The sequence below is a fragment of the Giraffa tippelskirchi genome, chromosome 2 (genome assembly GCF_054371585.1).
Source record: "Giraffa tippelskirchi isolate mGirTip1 chromosome 2, T2T-mGirTip1v1.2.pri, whole genome shotgun sequence".
Classification (NCBI taxonomy): Eukaryota; Metazoa; Chordata; class Mammalia; order Artiodactyla; family Giraffidae; genus Giraffa; species Giraffa tippelskirchi.
In genome coordinates this window covers 118,888,930-118,906,694 of record NC_137276.1, presented here as the reverse complement: position 1 = coordinate 118,906,694, position 17,765 = coordinate 118,888,930, and the positions used below count along the sequence as shown (strand labels likewise).

At 41.0% G+C, this 17,765-nt stretch overlaps 1 protein-coding gene and 1 long non-coding RNA gene across 2 annotated transcripts in view; both read right to left on the bottom strand.

The window, feature by feature from the left end:
* SLC35F3 (solute carrier family 35 member F3) overlaps positions 1–17,765 on the bottom strand; it is a 409,744-nt gene that overhangs the window by 361,410 nt on the left and 30,569 nt on the right. The window lies entirely within an intron of this gene.
* LOC145538424 (uncharacterized) lies at positions 5,912–17,746 on the bottom strand. Its single transcript, XR_014076842.1, has 3 exons — positions 17,546–17,746; positions 7,465–7,597; positions 5,912–6,300 (listed from the first exon to the last, which is right to left on the bottom strand). It is a non-coding gene; the product is annotated as an uncharacterized LOC145538424 (long non-coding RNA).

The following is a 17,765-nucleotide window of genomic DNA, read 5'->3' as shown; positions in this document are numbered from 1 at the left end:
TGCTCCTCTCCCTGTATAACTGGAGTTGGGGACAGGGGGTGCAACTGTAGCAAGGCCATTTCTGTTGCTTCCTTAGTGACACCTGGTTGCTTGCATGTGGGCAAGTGGGGTGTTCTGGCCCCAGTGTTTACTGACTTTGTTTAAAGTATGGACTCTGTCGCCAATTTCAGGGCAATAGGAAAAGTTACACTCAACTTCTAACTTTTAAACAAACTTAAGGATTTGGGTAGTAGAGACATACTCTGGGATTTTTAAGTAGAGATGTAACTGGAACAGACATGCATTATAGGTAGTCACTTAGCATTAACATGAAGGGTTAGAGGCTGGGAGACAGTCAGAAATGCCCTTTAGTTGTACACATAGAGATGGCAAGAGCCTGGACCAAGGCAGCAAGAAAGGGGACAATGCAGTGACATGAAAATAATGTCATCATCATGTGTATATGATCCCTCACAACCCTGCAAACGTTACAGACACAATTCAACCTAAGTTCTCCACCAATTAGATATATGAGTTGTAGGAGGATGAATCAAGGTTGACTCCTAGTTTCTGACCTGGTTGACCAGAGAGCTGCAGGGGACATTTACCCAGTGAGGGTACAAGGCGGGAGTTATAGGAAGGAAGAGCTGTTTCAGAGAAAAAGATAAAGGAAGTCCATTCCATGGTTGAAGTACCCCAATCAACAGAAAGGCTTTCTTGATTGAACTTAAATCTTTCTTCCTGCAATTGAGCATAGGATATCTGTCTCAGTTAAAAATGAATTCAATTGCAAATAACAGAAAGTCAGCCAACATTGGCTGAAACAGATGTGGTCGATTTTTCCCAGGTAGGAAGAAGATTGGAGATTCATGGTCTCAGGCTGGTATGATTGTTCACAGATATCAGCCAAGACCCAGACTGCTTGCACCTTCCTGGTCAACATACTCCTCAGTGAGCTTTCATCCTCGTGGTTGCAAGAAGGTTACTGTAGTGCATCCAAATCTCAGCAGGGCAGAGGTGGGAGGCCAAAGGACACAGCACTTTCTCTAAGACAGGCTTCTCCTTTTTATTCAGTAAGGGACTCCTTTCCCAGGCATTTCCATGAAAATTTATTTCATTACCCAAAACAATGGCGGCCACCTTAGGCTACAAAGGATACTTAGCGATTGCATTGCTTGCCAGTAATGGAAAAAAGACAGGTCAGCCACAAAGGCTGACCTTCAGTTTTCTGAGACTTATTCTAACCACCTCTTCCCTGATACTCTCTTCCTCTGACCTAGCTTCTGCCTGATGCAGGGAAGGGCTTACTATCCAGTCCCTGCCCCCACTCCTTTCTGACACAACCTATGTTGTCAGAATTTCAGAGTCTTTCTTTAAAAGAAGCTTCAGCTTTGGAGCTGCATTCAGATGAAGCCTAGCACTGAAGAAATATAATGGGCTTATTACCTATCATGATTGCGGCTCAGGCTGTTTGTACTTTTTTCCTTTTTGATGCTGTACCTTTCTAATACTGTTCCTGACTCTCTGATTTGGTTCTGATCCAGGTCCTCTTCTTCCTGTCATTCTGTAAATATCATTGCTCCAAAAGGAGCTATCTTTAGTTGCTGATTTTCTCTCTCTTCCTAGCCTGTGAAACTTCATGGATTCCTTATCACCTGAATTTGTGCAGGTGTCACCTGGATCCTAAATCTAGCTCCTGTGGAGACAGATGCCATCAGCCAAGGCAGCACAGGGCATCAACATCCTCCACAAGGATGGCTATGCCAGTGGAGCCATGATGGATGGTCCACCAAGACTCCACTCCTCTGGAATGCAACTGAAGGACATCTGTGTCTCTCCAATCTATCATTTTAAGGTGATTGTACAGCTCCACGACGATTACTTTTGTGTTGACATTAAGTTCACTCTCAGAGGGTAATCTTATTTCTTTTATCAAAAGTACTAAGCCTCAGTGAAATCCCAACAATCAGCCCACAGACTCATTTATTCTATTTCTCACTTAGTTTCAAACTTGAAATCATTCTTAACTCATCTTTCCCCATCAAATCTAATATACCATCCAAGGATTATTGATGTTTCCATCTCACCATTTGTATTTTTCTTTCCTTGGCAATTCTACCATCGCTGGCTCAGTTCAGCCCATTACTGTTTCACACCTGGATGGTACCTTAGATTTCAGGCTTCTTTCCCAGGCTCTAATGCTTCTTATTTTGAACTAATCCTCCGCAATCCATCCACGATGTTAATCCTTAGGCTTTTCCTCCATTTTGTTTCACTATTCAAGAATCCTAACAGCTATACATCATCACGGGCAAAAGGGCAAAGCCCTCCACTTGCTGTTGTTCAGTTACCCAGTTGTGTCCAACTCTTTGAGACCCCATGGACTGCAGGATGCCAGGCTTCCTTGTCCCTCACCATATCCCAGAGTTTACCCAAGTTGATGTTCATTGCATCGGTGGTACCACCCAGCCATCTCATCCTCTGATGCCCTCTTCTTCTTCAGCCCTCAATCTTTCCTAGCATCAGGAATTTTCCAATCAGTCGGCTCTTCGCATCAGATGACCAAATTACCACAGCTTCAGCTTCAGCATCAGTCTTTCCAATGAGTATTCAGGGTTGATTTCTTTACGACTGACTAGTTTGATCTCCTTGCTGTCCAAGGGACCCTCAGGAGTCTTCTCTAGCACCACAGTTCAAAGGCATCAATTCTTTGGCTCTCTGCCTTCTTTATGGTCCAGCTCTCACAACCATACATGACCACTGGGAAGACCACAGCCTTGACTATACAGACCTTTATCAGCAGAGTGATGTTTCTGCTTTTTAAAACACTGTCTAGGTTTGTCATACCTTTCCTGCCAAGAAGCAATTGTCTTCTGACCTCATGGCTGCAGTCACCAACCGCAGTGATTTCAGAGCCCAAGAAGAGGAAACATGTCACTGCTTGCACCTCTGCCCTTCTATTTGTCATAAAGTAATGGGGCCAGATGCCATGATCTTAGTTTTCTTAATATTCAGTTTTAAGCTGGCTTTTTCACTCTCCTTCTTCACCCTCATCAAGAGGTTCTTTAGTTCCTCTTCGCTTTCTGCCATTAGAGTGGTATCATCCACATATCTGAGGTTGTTGATGTTTCTCCCTCCTATCTTGATTCCAGCTTATAACTCATCCAGCCCGGCATTTCTCATGATGTGCTCAGCGTATAGGTTAAATAAACAGGGTGACAACAGACAGCCCTGTTGCACTCCTTTCTCAATCCTGAACCAATCAGTTGTTCCATACAGGGTTCTAACTATTGTTTCTTGATCCACATACAGGTTTTTCAGGAGACAGGTAAGATGGTCTGGGATTTCCATCTCTTTAAGAGCTTTCCACAGTTTGTTATGATCTACACAGTCAAAGGCTTTAGCATAGTCAATGAAACAGAAGTAGATGTTTTTCTGGAACTCCCTTGCTTTATCTATAATCCAGAAAATGTTGGCAATTTGAACTCTGGTTCCTCTGCCTTTTCTAAACCCAGCTTGGATATCTGGAAGCTCTTGGTTCATGTAATGCTGAAGCCTAGCATGCAAGATTTTCAGCATGACCTTACTAGCATGGGAGATGAGTGAAATTGTCCAATGGGTAGCACATTCTTCTTGGGAACTGGGATGAGGATTGACCTTTTCCGGTCCTGTGACCACTGATGGGTCTTCAAGATTTGCTGACATAATGACAGCACATTGACACATTGACAGCATCATCTTCTAGGGTTTTGAATCGCTTCACTGGAATTCCATTGCATCCACTAGCTTTATTGACAGCAATGCTTCCTAAAGCCCACTTGACTTCACACTCCTGAATGTCTGTCTCTGGATGACTGACCACACCATTGTGGTTATCTGCTGCATTAAGATCTTTTTTGAACAGTTCCCCCTCCACTTGGGAGGACCACTGCTCTGGAGAGTCAATATTTTCCAATATTATTGGAAGTCATCCAAAAGCAGCCCCCTTTGGGGAAACTAAGAGTTAAAACCCCCATTCCAAAGACTAGTGGAAAGCCTGTCTCAATGGGGTCCATGTGAGAGGGATAAGAGAGAAGTACCAGACGCTGAAGATTAAAAAGAGCTGAAAAGGCATCATCCTCAAAGTGAAGAGGCATTTTCTGAGGTGTAAAACCTAAAGGCTCTGGGGGCTGCAGCAACGTGTGGCATGCGGCAGACACTGGGCCAGGTGTTGAAACGGGGCAGGGCCAAGGGAGAAAACCCAGGAAGAAGTCTGTGTGCAGGAGGCAGGCAGTTTACCCCTGCGGCTGCGGTGGGGGAAAGAGACACTTTACCGTGAAAAACCACACCACTTAGCCCTATTAGGTAGGAGGGAGAAGTGAAATCAAAGTGAATTTAAACACAAATCCCAGGATCGTGAGGAATTCCCAGCTGTCCTGGCTCCCACAGCTACTTCACTTGCAGCTCCCCACAACTGTTATAGGATAAAGTCACCACTTCCAAGACAAGTGATCAAAAAAAAATAGAACAGGCATAGTAAAAGCAAGTGGCAGATAAAGGATAGTTACCAGAATGAGTTTCCACTGGAGTCGATGGAAAATGTGACTATTTCCCATGCATTTACAAGAAAATGAAGTAAGAACGTCTCTGAGGAAATTATATCTTTGAGATCAGAAAAGAAGCAGAAGAAAAAAATAACTATGACAGAAATATATGCAAAATGGTAAGAAATATAAGGAAGAACTATGGATAAAAGCACAAGTAACAGAGGGTAGAAATGAAAAATCAAGCCAAGTGGCAAAAAAAAAAAAGAAATATGGGAAGAGTTTAATGTGATTAGCAAGAAAATGACAAATGTGAAAGACAGGCAAAGGACAGCCAACATACATACAACTGCAATCCCTGAGGATGAACACTGGAATAAGGGGCAGAGTAAACACTTAAAGATACATTTTATATATAAGAAGACTTGAATCTACATGCTGATAGGTCACAATATGCCCCATGAAAAATTGACACAGAAGAGTCAACTATAAGACATAATAGTAAAATTACTATATTTCAAAGAGAGAGAGAGGAAAAAAAAGAAACTCTTTGGATAGTCAGGCAAAAGATATTCAGTCACTTACAACAAAGAACCAGAACTCAGGCTAAACTCAGATCTCTCCCCAGAACGTTCAATGCTAGGACCCAGGGGGACCACAACTACACGATCCTCAAGCAAAGAAAGAAATACCCAGCCTCACTGAGGTTATGTCCTCATCATTCCTTCCTGAAGAAAACACCAGAGGACAAATTGAAGACAATAAAAGATGGAACAGCTGGCACAAGGACTGTCAGTGAACCTCAGATTTATTTAACTACAAGAGTATGAAATTAAAACAAATGTAGAGAATTTAAAAAATGGAAAAGCAGTCCTTCCCTGACGGTCCAGTGGTTAATTCCATGCTTCTAATGCAGAGGGTTCACGTTCAATCCTTGGTCAGGGAACTAAGATCCCACATGCCGCACAGTGCAGCCAAAAATAAAAAGTAATTCACCCTTTTAAAAAGAAAAGAAAAGAAAAAAAAAAAAGAAATGGAAGAGAACATCAATGTCACAACCCCTGACAATGTCACAATGTGACACTATACACGAAAAATCCCTAATGGGTCCAACATTTAAAAGTAACATAAATAAATAAATTACAAGGAGAAAGCAGAGGTGCCTGCTTTTTTAAAACACCGAGTGAAAGATTTTCTAATTAACACACATAACCCAGAAGCCAAGAAACAAAACAAGGACTGGTAAACCTGACTATGTAAACAAGTTTTCATGGTCAAAGCACCAAAAACATAGTCAAAAACAAATGATCAACTCAGAAAATTAATTATAATTTTTATTACAAATTAATACTGTTTTGGTTTGGGTTATCTTTTACAGGGTAGGAAGAGTGGGAAAGCCTACAAATTAATGACTTAAGCATTAACCATTTATTTGCTTGCTTTCCTTGAGTTGGCAGCTCAGGCTGGGCTCAGCTGAGCAGTCCTTTTGCTGGTCTCTTCTGAGTTCACTTATACAGTCATAGTCAGCTGCTGGGGAGACTGGCTGGATGGCCCAAGGTGACCTCACTCAAGGGCCTCATAGTTGGCAGTACCTTGTAATTTCTCATCCTTGAGAAGCTAGCTCGACTTCTTTATCTGGCCCTCTCAAGGCGGCAAGGGATGACAGAAGTTTTCTTGAAGCCTTGCTCAAAAAGTCACGCAGTATCATCCTTCCACAATCTACTGGTCTGAGCAAGTTACAAAACTAGCCCCGATTCAAGGCATGGAGAAACAAGACTTCATCTCCTGATGGGAAAAGCTGCATGGAATTTGAGAGCTTTTTTAATACCATAACACATCTGATATATATTTATAATAATGCCTATAAATCAAATTTTTAAAAGGCAATTGACTGAAAGGGCAATGAATATAAAGAAAGAACTGCCAGAAAAGGAAATTCAAATAGCTCATAAACATATAAAGAGATACTTAAACTCAATCACCAAAGGAGAAAAGAGCATTAAATTCCACCCAAGTTTCTGTATTTCCATCAGATTGTCAAAGATCAGTTAGATAACACCATTTTGACAATGGTAGGAGAGGAAGGCACACTCCTTCATTTCTGGTAGGAGTGCCAATTGATGTAACCTTTACTGAGAAAAATTTGCTGATATCTATCAACACCACCAATGGATACTGTTTGACCAGCAATTTAACTTCTAGCAATACATCTTACAGATACACTCATAAACATGGGAACAGAGGGTGTACTATCTATTCTTTGCAGACTTGTTTGTGTTAAGAAAAGATTGGAAATGGTCCAACTGTTCTTCAGTAAGGGCTGGTTAAACAGATTGTGGTTCCATTATACAGTGGAATATGATATAGCTGTGAAAATAAATGAGGAGATTAATTATGTATGGATGCAAGTACCACTATTTGTGTGTGTACGTGTGTGTGTGTGTGTGTCTGTGTCTGTGTGTGTGATATAAACATAATCCACCTCTCTGGTAGGATAAATAAAACCAGGTAACATTAATAGTATTATATATTTTCTTGTTCCTTTAAAATTTTGAGCTATGTGAATATAAGCTACTATATATAAAACATAAAAAAAATCAAAGCCCTTCAGTATAGTATAGGGAAATATAGTCAATATTCTGTAATAAACCATAATTGAAAAGAATATGAAAAATATACATATGTGTATGTTTTGCTCTGCTCTACACAAGAAACTAAGAAAATTTTGTGAATCAACTATACTTCAATAAAAATTAATATAAATTTAAACAAAAAAAATTTTTGAGCTATGTGAATCTATTACCTATTCAATAAATAAATTCTTTTTCAAGGGCTCACTCTGAAGTGTAAAGCCTTCTCCACTCTAGCTACAGAGTCTCTGCCTAGAATTACTTTTCTCCACCCTGCTTCACAGTACACTGGCTTTCATGAGGATGCTCTAATCACCGCCCTCTTAACTTACCTAGAATCTGGCTTCCAAACTTTTATCTTTCTAACGTGAGACTGATACCCAGGTGGCACAGTAGTAAAGGCTCCACCTGCCAATACTGGAGAAGCTGGAGATACAGGTTCTATCCGTGGATCAGGAGGATCCCCTGGAGGAGGAAACAGCAACGCATTTCAGCATTCCTGCCTGGAAAATTCCATAAGCAGAGAAGCTTGGTGGGCTACCATCCACAGGGTCGCAAAGAGTCGAACGTGACTGAGCGACCAAGCATGGACACACGCAACCTGAGATTTCCCCTGCATTGTCTACCCGAATATACGCAGCCTTCCAGATTCTTCTCAATGGTCCCTGAAGCTTTGTCTGACTACCTCAGCCTCAGAGCTCCCTGCTTCATGAGCTCCTGAAGTTGCACTGTCTGTTCTGTTTCACCCTTAGCACTTACAATCATTTTTTCATTCTCTCCTTTTTGTTCGTCATTTAGACGTCTTTGTTCCCCAACCACACTGTATCTACGTAATAGAGATAGTGAAGCCAGGTGACCTGCTCCAGGTCAGACCCTGAATGAGCACAGACGGGATCAGAACCCAGGTCTCCTGACATGCAGTCCAGAGTTTTTCGTGATTCTCACAAAAAATTCTCGCGATTTCGTTTGCCTCATCCCCTCAAGAGTTTCGTGGTGTGTAATCCCAGAGCCGTATGATGTGGAGAAGATCGAAGCAAGGCCAGCTTGTCTGGTGTGATGGAGCTGCCCCTCTTGATTACCCACCTTCTTGGAAATGATGACCCTGACAACTCATGTTCTCCTAAACTTTGAGAATTTACTGTTTCCATGAAACAGGGGATCCCAGTCATTTGCAATGGACTGTTTTCCTAAAGTAGCAGCCCCTCCCAAAGTCCCTGCTCAGATACCTGGGGCATGCTGCAGCAGAAAATACCATACACCTCATGCTTAAGCTAATGGATGCCTTGACCTTTAGAACTATATATTTTTTTTTGAATTTTCTAATAAGCATTTTTTTTAAAATAAATTTATTTATTTTAGTTGGGGGCTAATTACTTTACAATATTGTAGTAGTTTTTGCCATACATCGACATGAATCAGCCATGGGCTTACCTCAGCCATTAAAAAAAATACATTTGAATCGGTTCTATTGAGAACTATATTTTTTTAAAGCCCTAATCTACCACAGCTAGATACACCTGACCTAAGAGACATGGCATCATATATTGCTGAGGACAAGGATGTACATTGTACCTGGAAAGCATTTCTCTGAGAAATCTGCCCCCACACCCCTTCCCCCTCCCACCTCAAACTTCCCAGGGAGAACTGTGTCTATTAGAAATATTTCCTAAAGGAAAACCCTCCAACACTGTTGGTGGGAATGAAAACTGGTACACGCATTATGGAAAACAGTATGGAGATTCCTCAAAACGCTAAACACAGAGCTACCATATGAGCCAACAATTCCACTCTTAGGCATATATCCAGAAAAACACTATAATTCAAAAAGATACACACACCCCTATGTTCATAGCATCATTATTTACAACAGCCAAGACATGGAGACAACGTAGATGTTACACAGATGAGAGAATAAAGAAAATACACATATGCAATGGAATACTACTCAGCCATAAAAAGAAAAAATAATTCCATTTGCAGCAACACAGATGTAACTAGAGATTATCATACTAAGTGAAGTAAGTCAGAAAGAGAAAGGCAAATATCATATGATATCACTTATATATGGAATCTAAAATATGGCACAAATGAACTTATTTACAAAACAGAAACAGACTCACAGACACAGGGAACAGACTTGCAGTTGCCAAGGGGGAGGAGAGGTGGGGGGGGGATGGATTGGTATTTGGGGGTTAGCAGATACAAACTACTATATAGAGAATGGACAAACAACCAGGTCCTACTGTATAGTATAGGAAACTATATTCAATATCCTGTGATAAACCATAATGGAAAAGAATATGAAAAAGGATATATATACACATGCATGTATGTGTGTGCATAACTGAATCACTTTTTTGTATAGCAGAAATTATTAATAACACAATATGATAAATCAACTATATTTCAATAAAATAAGAAACATCTATTCCTTCATTTGGGCTTACTATCATCAGAGCTTATTATTTTAACAGTTAGGTTTGTTCACAGTGTCCTTAAAATCGGACGCTATTCTAGATACTGAAGATACTGCAGGGAACAAACCAAAGCTTCCATTGAAGGATGGCAGACACAGATAAACAAATAAAAATATATAACATCAAGGGCAACTTCAAGGGCAAAGTCCAGTGAGGAAACAACAATGCAAGGCAAAGGGATAGAGCATGATAGAGGATGCTCTTAAGATTTTTTTCCCCCCAGAAAAACCTGTCTGTGCAGTTTTTGGCTTGAGGTATCATTTAACATAAGAAAGGAGGGAGGGAAAGAGACATTTTTTGACTGATGTCCTAGTTTATTAAGGACTGATGTTCTAGTTTATTTTTTTTATTTTCCTCAGTTGAATGTTCCCTCTGAGAACTGATCAATACAATGGAAATAGATGGCTGGCTTTTGTGTCCAAAAATGCTGACGCTCACAGGCTTTCATACCTTATGCATAGAGGTGTCTGAGAAAACCAACCTGGGAGTAACATACTATTTCCAACCAGGTCTGACTACAGGCTACCTTTGCTTGTGAAGAACATCCTTGGTGTCTGCATCTCTGCCGAGACTGCTGTGTGCCCTTCGGGTCCTACAGCACCCCCATCCTTTCCAACATCTGGCTCGGGGATGCCCCATCAAGAGCAGCAGCTTGGGTTCCCCAACATTAGATATTCTTAGTTCTCATCTAGTTTAGCCTGAAAATCAGATTATGAGAAAACAAGCCAGCCATCAGTGAGTCTACAGGACAGAGTGGGGTGAAGGGAAGAATTTCTGGATGAGAGTCACTTTAATGCTAATGGAAAGGGCCCTGAAATGGGGATTGAGGGCTCTAAAGCTGGTTCCACCATCAGCTGGTTGTCCTCAGGCCAGTTCAGCCAGCTCCTCCCATCACAGAAAACATCTAAATTGGGGCAGTATTTGTATTCAAGCAGGCAAGCCTATTAGTGAAGCGTCTTAACTAACTTTCCTCCTCTTCCTCACTTATAATCATTTGTCATAAGTTCTTCCTTTACATTTTAACTACTATGCTGCTCATTTGAGTCCTTGACTTCCCAGGACGTTGATCTCAATTGCAAACCGCAGAGATTAACATGAAAACCTGACAAACAGAACGGAAGATGGCACTGGAGGAAGAACAAATTTAGATAATGACAAACCAAGACTTCTCTTTATCTGACTCTCAGCCCTGAGAATAAGCCATCTTGCTCCTTGTTTACACCTGTCTGCAAGTAGAAGAGCTTTTCCGATTCCTTTCCCATATAGGTTATTACAGAATACTGAGGATACAAAATTAATACACATAAATCTGTTGCATTTCTACACATTAACAACAAAAATCAGAAAGAGAAATTCAAGAAACAATCCCCATTTACCATCAAAACAAAAAGAATAAATAACTGGAATAAACCTACCTAGGGAGGCAAAAGACCTGTACTCTGAAAATCCTAAGACACTGATGAAAGAAATTGAAGATGACGCTTGGATTGGAAGAATCAATATCGTCAAAAATGACTACCCAAGGCAATCTACAGATTCAAAGTCATCCCTCTCAAATGACCAATGGCATTTTTCACAGAACTAGAATAAAAAAATTTTAAATTTGTATGGTAACACAAAAGACCTCGAATAGCCAAAGCCATCTTGTGAAAGAAAAATGCACCATCTCCCAGAGTTCGCTCAAAGTCATGTCCATTGAGTCAGTGATGTCATAGTATTTTTTTAAAGCTCTGTGCTGTGTGTATGCTCAGTCATTCAGTTGTATCTGACCCTCTGCGACCCCACAGACTACAGCCCACCAGGCTCCTCTTCCCATGGAATTTTGCAGGCAAGAATACTGGAGTGGGTTGCCATTTCCGTCTCCTTTAAAAGCTCTAATTAGTTGAAAATATTAAAGTTTAAGAGTTTTTACCCACAGTGCTTTGGACCACTCTGAAACAGTCTCAAAACCACCCATCCTGCCTGTGTCAATGGTGTATTCGACGAACAGCCCGGCCCACATTGTAGAACGGCTTCATACCTGCCACCTATTTCTTCCTAAACATCATCTGAAAAGAAGTACACTGACTGTCAATGTAACTGAATTGGTAATTTTCACTCTTTCCTTCTTGCTGACTCACATTCCAGAGGCATTTTGGGGACCAGGGTCTGTGCTGTGTGAATGAAGCTGCATGCAGCCTGGCCATCGGGGGCACTGGCTTTATTTAGGTAGCAGTGCCCTTTCTGCTGGCACATGTCAATGGTTTCCATCAGTAATGACGCTGAATCACCTTTCCTGGTCTGCATCAGTGCTCACAACATAATCATTAACCAAATGGAAACTTCTTCTTTTTTTAAATTTTTATTGAAGTACAGTTGATTTACAATGTTGTGTTAATTTCAGATGTACTACAAAGTGACTCAGATATATATACACACACACACACACACACACATATATATTCTCTTTTACTTTCTCTTCCATTATGGGTTATTACAAGATACCAAGTATAGTACCCTGCGCTATACAGTAGGTCCTTATTGGTTATCTACTACCTATACATAGGAGCCTTCCAGGTACTGCAGTGATAAAGAATCTACCTGCCAGTGCAGGAGACTCAAGAGACACAGGTTGAATCCCTGGGTCAGAAAGATCCTCTGGAGGAGGAAAGGGCAACCCACTCCAGTATTCTTGCCTGGGAAATCCCATGGACAGACAAGCGCAGCGGGCCATAGTCTGTGGGGGTCACAAAGAGTCAGACACAGTTGCACGCTGAGCACTGCACCGCACTGGGTATTTTAATCCCAAACTCCTAATTTATCCTCCACCAAAAACTCTTCTACTTGTACAGATTGTATAGATTTTCTTTCTTTTTTTTTATTTCTGTTATTTTTTCATTGTGCCACCCAGCGTATGGGATCTTAGTTCCCCAACCAGGGACAGAACCCACACCCCTTGCACTGGAAGCACAGAGTCTTAACCACTGGACTGCCAGAGAAGTCTCTATAGATTTTCAATTAAGAACAGAAAAAGCATGTGCCACCAAGCTTCTGCCCCTCCCACATGTGTGCATATCAATGGTTTCATCCCAGTGAAAGCAAAATACCTCCAACGATGCACAACCAATAGCAACTGTTCTTCCAATCAGATGCAACTGACAGCACTCAACTTCCAACAGTGTCCTTTAGCTAAGGAATTCTGCCATAGTTCCTTCTGTTCTCTTCACAATCACAAGACCGTAGTTTATCACTAACTTTGCTGCTGGTTTTATAAGCTTCTCCACAACAATACAACTTGTACCTGTTTCTGCCGTGAGGAGGCCACTAATGATGAATGCTTCCTTCCATAGCTTGGGTCTCTCCTCTGCCATTAGCAACAAAATTCAACCCTCTTACAGTGGAACAAAAAAAAAATGTATCCTGTGCTTCTCTGGAAAGGGCTGATTTATTAAAACAGGTCAGTGAACTTCGCTTGAAACCGACCAGCAACAGACTCTGGATGCCTGCCCCAGACTGTGGGCATCAACAGAATCAGCCCTAAAGACTGGAATCTGCTCTTCCCCAGACGTGAGGTTCAAGTTGTCATTCTTCCTACTCAGTGGGAAAGCTCTGACCCAGAAACTAAAGTGAACACTGGAAACCACAATGGAAATTGGGAAATATTTACAGCTGAATGCCCATATAAGCACCACAGAGTGAAACACAGACTGGTACTTAGCCCCTTAAATACATATTTTAAAACAGAATCGAGTGTAGAAGTAGATGAAGCAAGTGTTCAATTCAGGAAGCTATAAAAAGGAAAAAAAAAAAACTGGAAGAAACTTCCCCCCAGATTAAGAAAAAAATTGAAATTAACACTGAATTTTTTTTAAAAATATATGTATCTCAATATTTGTAAAGTTTTATCAGAACACACTTGTGTGAGAGACAAATGAACTGGTTATCCAGCAAACTTCAATTGTTAGCTATTCATCCAGGTTCAGTTTTTAATACTTTTCCTTTCACTATCTTATGCAAAGTTATCACATTAACATGTATTCATGGCCCAGCCCATTCAGACCTGTTCTGTATTAGCACTGCAGGATCTCCCTGTGGTCCAGTGGTTAAGAACCTGCCTGCTAGCGCGGGGTACACAGGTTTGAGCCCTGGTCTGGAAGGGTCCACATACCACAAGGCAACTAAGCCCACGTGCCACAGCTACTGAATTTCAAGCACCCTGGTGTCTGTGCTCCGCAACAAGAGAAGCCACTGCAACGAGAAGCCTGTGTACGGCAACAAGGAATAGCCCCCACTCTCTGCAACTAGAGAAAGTCCTCATGTAGTAGTGAAGACCTAGTGCAGCCAATAATAAATAAATATATAAATAATTGCACTGGAATCCTCTGCACTCTTCAAATTTAACAAATTATCCTAAATTGTAATATTTACAATACTCTTTCATCCATGCTTCCTCACTCTGATGAACCAGCACTACTTATCTGTTTGTTTGTTTTTTATATTAGGGATAAAAGTGAAACAATGCAAAGTGCAAACTTAGCAGAAATAACAACTGGAAAATGACACATAAACATATTAGGCCGATCTATTTTTATTTTGTTAACTAAACATGATTTGTGTTATTGGCTAACTGAGCTTTCAATAACAAAATAATTAAAAATTTAATGAGACTGTGGAAAAATCACGTGCAATTTTACTCTTCAAATTGGGAAAGTATCTGTGAAAAAGATTATTTCACCATTTTTCACTCAGAAAACTAGCAAATTCCCCTTGGGCTATTGATGATTGATAGAGATCTACAGGCTCCAAATGAGATAGTCTTCTTGCTTTATAAGCAAGGTTTGTTTCAAATGTCACAGAGCATTATCCACTATGTTCTCCCATTTTCATCACCTGAATTTTCTCTGGATAATTCAGAACAATGTTTGGCTATTTTCTAAAACAAAATTTAGCCTCCATTCTCCTGTCAATAGACACTTGGGTTGTTTCCATATGGTGGCTTCTGTGAAAACAGGAAATCCTGCCAACTGCAACTACAGAGACGAACCTGGAGAACATTATGATAAGTGAAATAGTGTTAGTCACTCAGTTATGTCCGATTCTTTGCGACCCCATGGACTGTAGCCTGCCATGTTCCTCCGTCCATGGAATTTTCCAGGCAAGAATACTGGAGTGGGTTGCCATTTCCTTCTCCAAACTGAAATAAGCCAGACACAAAAAGACATATACTATACATTTCCACTTATATGAAGAACCTAAAACAGTACTAACAGAAGCAAAGAATAGAATGGAGGTTGCTGAGAGCTGACAAGGGGAAAGAAAGTTTCAGTTATAGAAGATGAGTAAGTTCTAGAGGTCCGCTGTACAACACAGTCCCTATGGTTAATAATATTGTGTTGTGCATTTAAAAATTTAAGAGAAGGGACTTCCTTGGCAGCTCAACGGTTAAGACTCCAGGCTGCCAACGCAGGGGCCGCAGGTTCGATGCCTGGTCATGAAACTAAGATCCCACATGCCTCGTGGTCCAAAAGATTAAAAAAAAATAATAAATGCTCTTATCACAAAACAAAACAAAGAGACACAAGGAAACTTTTGGGGGTGATGCATTAAGTTCAGTGCCTTGATGAGGGGATTATTTCGTGGCTATATGCATATTTCCAAACTCATCAAATTGTACATACTAAGTGTATGCAGTTTTTTGAATATTAACTATACCTCAATGCAGCTGTCCAAAAAAATCTAGCCCCAAAGGTTACTGATCTGCCTTCCCAAGGATAATCAAAAGAAAAGTATGCTTTTGATGCAATTTATCAAGGAAATTCCTTTCAAAGGGTTCTAAAAATAGTCTGAGCATGGCAGCAGTGATGTAAGTAGGGATGATCTCAAGTTGGCCATCATGGAGCCGGGACAGTCATTTCGGTGTCCAAACTGCAGCAGAACTGGTTTTCTGAAACCCACAGAGCTTTAACTGATTGGTTAATTTATTCTACAAAGATGCTGTGAGTACAGACCATGTGTCAAGTGCTGTTTCAGCTGCAGGGGTACAAAAATGCACAGTAAGATGATCCCCACCTTTCTGGAGGGTCCTCAAGGGGGGTTGGTCTCATGGAAAAGATCATTAAGTTAATAATTATTAAAGAAACAATTACTCACATTAATAATAATTCAGCAACGATTTTCTTATAGTGGCTTTAAAGACACATCTCTTCCCAAAAAATTTTGTTACAAGATTTTTAAATCTTATACTTACTCCAGTTACAAAGTTATGATGTAAGATCACAACAGCTTCGATTAAATGGTTTTCTAAAAAACACCCTGATGTGCAGTGAATAATGGAAAATATCAAGTAGAATCACCGAGGGGCCAAAATATCATAGTTACAAAAATGAGAGACAGGCATGCTCACAGGGACTCGGTACCTTGGCTACAGCCATATAAAGTGCCTTGAAAGAGAACAGCTCATTCCCTTAACTGCTCCAACCACCTACGCTAATGCAGGCACAGTGTGGCAGCCAGTCAAGGGGTTCTTGGTGATAGGAACTAGAGGAAAAAGAAAAAAACAGAAGGAGGTGTGGCCCACCCATGCCCGAGGAACTGGGCATGCTCATGGACAGCTAGTGCAAGTTGCAGCATAATTGGTTTTTTGAAACCCACAGAGCTTTAATTGATTGATTAATTTATTCCACAAAGATGCTGTGAGCACAGACCATGTGTCAACTATTGTTCCAGCTGCTGAGGAACAAAAATGCACAGCAAGATGATCCCTGCCTTTCTGGAGGTACACAGAAAATCAGTACATGCTTTCTGGAAGGCATTCCGCAGCAAAAACATCTTATCGGTAATATTAATGTGCATTCCTTTCAACTTTGTAATTGTGTTTCTAAGTATTGATCTCACACAAACATCAAAGAGAAATCCACATGTGTGCAAGGATGGTGACTGCAGAAATTTTAATACTAACAGTAAAAAACTGGAAACAACCTCATTGTCCTTCACCAGCAAGAGGCTTAAATCAATGACAGTCCCCTGCAAACAGGGGAACCAGAGTGATATACCTTATATATGAAAGAGGTTTGATTTAGTCAAAATTATCTCTGATTGCTGTTTCCTCACGTGAGGAGGAAAGGCAAGAGTTGGTCAGTGCTTAGGAACCCTGCTTAGGGATTCTCAGGAAGGGAGATTTCATGCTCAGTGTGGCCAAGACCATGCAGCTAGAATGAATGGCCCAAGCCCTACTGCGGGGAGAATGGATGGAGCAGCAGGCAAGCAGGATCAGCTGAACCACTTAAATCATGTTTCATTCCTGATCTCTGTGTACCTCTTTGCCTTTGTCTGTGCCTCTTCCTCTCAAGCCCGATAGTTATGTACAGCCATTTCGTCATATGGTTGACAGGCACTAGCATTGAAAGATACCCACAGTATTGTGTGTGTGTGTGTTTGTGTGTATTATTATGTGAACAAAAAGCAAACTGTAGAACAATGTGCAAATTATAATCCCATTCTAAAAAACATACAGGTGTGAATGGATGTATTTGAGTGTGAATGCCTATGATAAACGAGATTATGCTCACATCAGTATATAAACAGGGACAACCCCTCCAGAGTGGGGCTTCCCAGTGGTAAAGAATCCACCTGCCAATGCAGGAGATGCAAGAGACAAGGATTTGATCCCTGGGTCAGGAAGACCAGCTGAAGTAGGAAATGGCAGCCCAATCCAGTATTCTTGCCTGGGAAATCCCATGGACAGAAGAGCCTGGCGGGCTACAGTCCATAGGATTGCAGAGTCAGACACAACTGAGTGACTTAGCATGCACGCACCCCTCTGTAGTAGTTTCAGAAAATTGAGCATGGTAATTACTTGATGTGATTTCTTGTGTACATTGCTTAAATTTATCAGAATACTTTGACACTTTAAAAAATATTTTAAAATATGGGAACAAGGGCCACTGTGGCATTTTACCTCTAAGCTTTTGATGGTTTCCCCATCTTCTCAGCTTCATCTTCCTCCCTGAATGTCATGCTCTGCCTTGCTTCAAAAGATGTTCCGTCCCAGGAGAGCCTAAGTGAAGAACCACCTTCTAAGTGGAATTCACAACGTGACTTCTGTAAGTGGTTCTCCCATAAGTGAACCTGTAGTGTCAGGAAAGGACTGAGTGTGACTGTGATTCAGGCACTCTGGC